Below are 5346 nucleotides of genomic sequence, written 5' to 3'. Positions count from 1 at the left end.
ACCATTTGCAGTCTTAAACACAAATGCTGAATGTGCCCAGAGTGGCCCCCACAATTTTAAAGACTTTGCCAGGTGAGTTAGCAGATGTACATTAAATGTCATAGCTGCTTCCCAATACAGCAACTGAACCTTGGTGACAAACTCAAACAGCATGTCATCTGCTTTGTTTACATCTTGGAAGCTGATGTTTTCTTGCAAAAGCAAAAATACTGCAGACACCAGAAGGCTTAGATGCTTCACATAGCATGGTTTAAGTATTCCATTCAGGACTGGCAAGCTGTAATATAGGAGCCATGCCCGCCACTCTGAAGCTTTCCAGTATTTGCGCTCTGCAAGGGGCCTGGGTAGTCGTGTTATCAGGTGTGGAGGCTTAATATCCTTCATCCTGTTCTCAAGCCTCCTCAGTGTTGGGACTTCCAATGTAGTATGGTTGACCACTTCCTGTCAAAAGTAGCTATGTGAATTGTCTAATGACACCAAGTAAAACAGCATGCATATAATCTGGTACGAACCCCCACACTATATCAAAATAAGGCATGTTTATGACACTTTTGTTTTGTGCTACTGCTTGCTCCATGTCTAACAGCATTGCCTTGGCCTCTCTGTCTGCATAGACTGCTGGAGTCACCTGTTTCTCTACTAGAGTACCAGGATGTAAACAGAAGCCACAACCAAAGTAGCCATTAAACTGGTGGTGTTTTGTCTGGATTTTCAAGAAGTGCCTGAATTTGAGGTGCAATTGGTACGTTGATAAAGAAGCTTGCACTGTTCATGGAAGAACAGACTGCACAATGCAAAATGTTTGCATCGGTTATTTATTTTTGCGTGCCAATGTACATTTACAGCTTTTGCAGTAGAAGTGGAACTCCACTATGTCAGAGTTGTTTTTAAAGACCTTGTTGAACTAATATTTTGATCTTGGCAACACCTCTTTGCCAAACAACATATTAATTAGCTTTAACAAGTCCTCAAGTTGTGTTCCAGTTATATTATGCTTTGCTGCATGACTCATTAGCATGAGAAGAGCTTCAGCCTTTGTACCTGCTGACATTAGTACTGAATCCATATTTATGTCAAACCCGATCTGTCCGAATGGATCATCTTCTGGAAGCTCTTCCATTTCTGAATCAACTTCACAAGTACTGCCCTCTGACTCACGACCAGATTCCTGGACCACTTCAGATTCAGCACTGCCCTCTGATGATGACTCACAACCAGATTCCTGGACCATGTCACTTGGTTGCCGCTCAGATGGAAGGAGAAAGAATCCAGATGGATTCATGACCTGCAAAATAAAACACCACATGAGTGCATATGTCTGCATAGGACAGTGAACACAGCTTTTCTCATAGGTTTAATATAAAATGTGGTACCTTTTTCAAAAGGCAGACGGTATAAACATGCAAAAGTAGTTATTTTGCCAATTGCCGTTAACCATCATTATGGTTAATAACACTAGTTAGCCATGTGCATAGCCTTAACTGACACACATCTTTTTTTTTTTTTTTAAGATATTTTTTTTGCGGCCTTTTATTGATTTTTTAAGGGACAGACAGTAGGCTGACAGGAAACAGGAGAGAGATGGGGGGATGACATGCGGTTAAGGCCGTGTCGGGTCCGGGAGTCGAACCCGCGGCACACCGCGACTGGATCACCAGTCCGGTGCCCAGACCGTTACGCTACGGCCTGGGCCACTGACACACATCTTTAATGAAACGCACCTTAGGCGTGGTTGGTAGAAGAACTCACCTGGCCAGTCATATCATCTGGATCAGATGGAAGATCTTGGTCATCAAGGTCAGATGAAGACGTGAGCTATAAATGACAAAACATTCATAAGTGCTCCAATATACAGTATGGGCACAAAAGGTAGACAGACAAACAGTTACTCTGACAACGGGTGGGTATAACGGTTATTGCATAACAGGGTGGGGATGCAGCCTAACTTTCCCCAACCAGCATCACTCTCGAGTAGGCTGGTGCCCGACAGGCACAGGTCTAGTTATTTTTTATATTGAAATCAATATCAATCAAATAAAAATATGTAACCACTTAACGATTTAAGACTAACCACTTAAGCCCCATTTTATACTTTGTCACACAACAGTGCCATACAAGAAATAGTGAAACTATCAGATCTACAAGCTCACAATGCTTCACATCAGACCTTGTAGATTTACACAATTTTTGTTTTGTTTAGTTTAGCCTGTAATGACATGCCCGATTTTTTCTTTCACCGAACCCCTTTGCCAGAAATAGCCTTGCAACGCATCACGCTGTGAGATTTTAAATCTGCTATTTTTACCAAATACACAAAAACAAAATATAGGGACTGCATGAGAATAATGAAGGTGTGGTTGATAGAAAGCCTTACCTGGTCAGTCATGACGTCTGGATCTGGTAGAGAATCTCGGTCGTCACGGTCATCAGATGGCTATAAATGACAAAACACATTGATGCTTTTTTCACTAATATTTTGTTAAGTTTCGCCTGTAATGACATGCCCGATTTTTTTTCCTTCACCAAAACCCCTTGCCGGAAATAGTCTCACCTACAATCACAACACATCATGCTGTGAGATTTTAAATGCTATTTTTGCTAAATATTCAGCAACAAAATATAGGGACTCTAGGGTGCATGAGAATAATGAAACCACCTTCAGGTGTGGTTGATAGAAAAGCTTAGAGATAGGATCCAGAAGGAAGCACACACACATCTCCAGAAACATCTCCAGAAATTATACAGGTGCTGGACAAAAAAATATACGTACAATGAAAAGGAAGGGATGTCCGCACACAAACGTTTCGACCCTTACAGGTCTTCGTCGTATTGAACTGGTAGAGAATCTCGGTCATCAGATGGCTTAGGCTATAAATGACAAAACACATTGATGAGTCCTTGTGCCTACATACATTAACAGTGAAACCACAGCTCGTGTCCTCATGGGTGCGTTCGGAAATGCGCCTTGAACGCACTGGTGTGCTCTCTTGTCGTTCGTTTATTCAGTGCACTCGGTGTGTTGTAGTTCGAAAATCCAGTGTGCTGCACACCGGGTGTGCCGAGTGCTATTTTTCAATAGATAAAGTATAACATAATGCTTAGTTAAAACACCAAAAGGGGTTCAATTTTAACGGGCCATGCCTTCGCATTATTTCATTTTGTTAATACCTGTTGACTTCTATGGAATCCAAATAATTGAACTCAGTCATGGCGAATTTGAATCCATATGTGTCGTGTCATGAACTCACCTCGGCATTTGGACCTGGTCCCACTTCATCTTCCAAGCGGCTGGCAGCAGTAAGAATTACCTGAATGCAAATTACGAAATAATGTATTTAACAAACAGTAGGTTGTTTAATAATAAATACAATTACATTATTATTAATTTTAAACAAATCTATGTTTTCAATAAATACAATTTTAATAAAAACACGTCCAAAAGTTTTGATTATACTATATTATAATAAGTAGTACAACGGTGTCATGCAATGAATAGTGAAAATAGCAGATCTACAAACTCACAATATTAATCTCTCACCTCAGCATCTGCAGTGTGCGAAGAGTCCGAAGATGAACTGATTTTGTCACACTGAAAACATTTTCAAGACAAATAACATCAGGTAAAACATCAGATTATGTCTCATAATTGATTAATTCTGAATATGGGGTATTATTCTACATTTCTCATAAAGTGACTTACATCCAAATGTCCTCTTTTCAGTCTTGGAGGAGGCAATTTTATTTTTCTGTTAGGCTCCAAGTACAATTTGTACTTACGTCTAGACATTCTTTAATTTTTAAAAAAAGGAGAAAAAGAAGACGACATTAATAACTGACAGATTCTTTAACAGAATGTGAGTTTACACTTAAAAAAATTAACTAAACAGAAGGGTGTTATAGCCTATTTTCCCCCCATTGTTCAATAGGACATCCTGTAATGCTCAATAAAGTTTTAATGTGTGCTTATTACCGCCTAAAGTTAAAGGTCTCGAGCACGCAGTAGTACGCACCAATCAGAGTGGCGAATAGAACCTACTCTACACCGACACAAGCCACGGAGCAAGTCCAATTTACCTCATACCTTGTTCTCAGACTCGACAATTTATATCATTTCACTTTTGCTATAGACAGTCCGGCGTCTACTAGTTCACACAGCAAAAATGTTTGCTTATGTAAAATATTTAGATGAGAATTGTAAAGCAATAGTTCCCACCTCTGACATTAAGGATTTTGACAGCAGCAGTGCATATTGCTACGGTTTATTGGGTGCGCTGGCAGGGGCACATTTTGTTGCTGAAAGGTGAGTCATACTAAAACACTCAAAGTAATAACTAATAAGTATTAAAAATATACCTAACTTAAGTCTTTTAATTTGGAAAACATGCATTTGGGGGTAGGTAGACAGTCTACCGCCCGTAGACGGTGGAAAATAGTTCACTAGTACGCTCGAGCTTTCGGCGCGATACCATGGTACGGATAAATATAAATCATGCTTGTAACTTGTGTCAAGCTAATAGCTATATTTTCATAATGCTGACGAGCCTATAATACGCACATTAGACTCAATACATTCATATACACGTGAAAGGACCGCAATGGAAACAAACCGCTGGCTTTGTGTTGTATACTTGTATACTATGTCTACGGGAATTCGGAACCGGGAGGAGGCGGTAAATGTTTGGGCTAAAGCTAAACCAGAGCTAGCTTAGAGCTAAAGCTGGCTAGCTAAAGCTGTCCCACAGCTAGCTAGCTAGCTAGCTGGTTAAGCTAACGTGGCTTCAGTATATGGCCACAAATGGACAGACAGTATGCCGACGTTATAGTTATAGGTCGTTTTCTGTACTTACATCTTATGTGTTTTCAGAGTCAAGAGAAGAACAACTCCTCTCTCGAAGGGGAAAAGAGTTCGAGTGCAAACTTTGAAAGAAAAATCACACCACAGCAGTCCGGGTGCACCGAGAGAAGATGCTAAAAAGTAAAAACAAATAAACAATGAATGTACGTACGTCACTTCCATTGAAATGATTAGCGGGGGCGGGGCTGTGATCAAAATAGGGACACTTCACCCTTTTTGCAAAAAAAATTATGTTAATGACGTTTAGAAGCTTTAGAACACTTTCCTGGAGATCTTTATGTGTGTAATATGTGGTTTTAGATATTTTAGATTGTAGCAGTGAGCCTGTTGTCTCTGATGTCATGGACACTGGGCTCACTAGCTTCCTTCCTGGACTACATGTTGTCTCAGTAAGACAGCTCTCCCCCTATCCACAAGGAGGAGCAGTGCACCAAAGAATTATGGGAATTGTAGTCCAGGAAGGTAGTGAGACCAGTGTCCATGACATCAGA

At 40.4% G+C, this 5346-nt stretch overlaps 1 long non-coding RNA gene across 1 annotated transcript; it reads right to left on the bottom strand.

The window, feature by feature from the left end:
- Positions 1–714: 714 nt before the first annotated feature.
- Positions 715–2434, bottom strand: LOC310855346. Its single transcript, XR_014568989.1, has 3 exons — positions 2375–2434; positions 1750–1815; positions 715–1285 (listed from the first exon to the last, which is right to left on the bottom strand). It is a non-coding gene; the product is annotated as an uncharacterized lncRNA (long non-coding RNA).
- Between the last annotated feature and the right edge of the window lie 2912 nt (positions 2435–5346).

The sequence above is a fragment of the Protomyctophum parallelum genome (assembly GCF_964188405.1).
Source record: "Protomyctophum parallelum genome assembly, chromosome: 3".
Lineage (NCBI taxonomy): Eukaryota > Metazoa > Chordata > Actinopteri > Myctophiformes > Myctophidae > Protomyctophum > Protomyctophum parallelum.
This window is presented reverse-complemented; position numbering and strand designations above follow the sequence as displayed.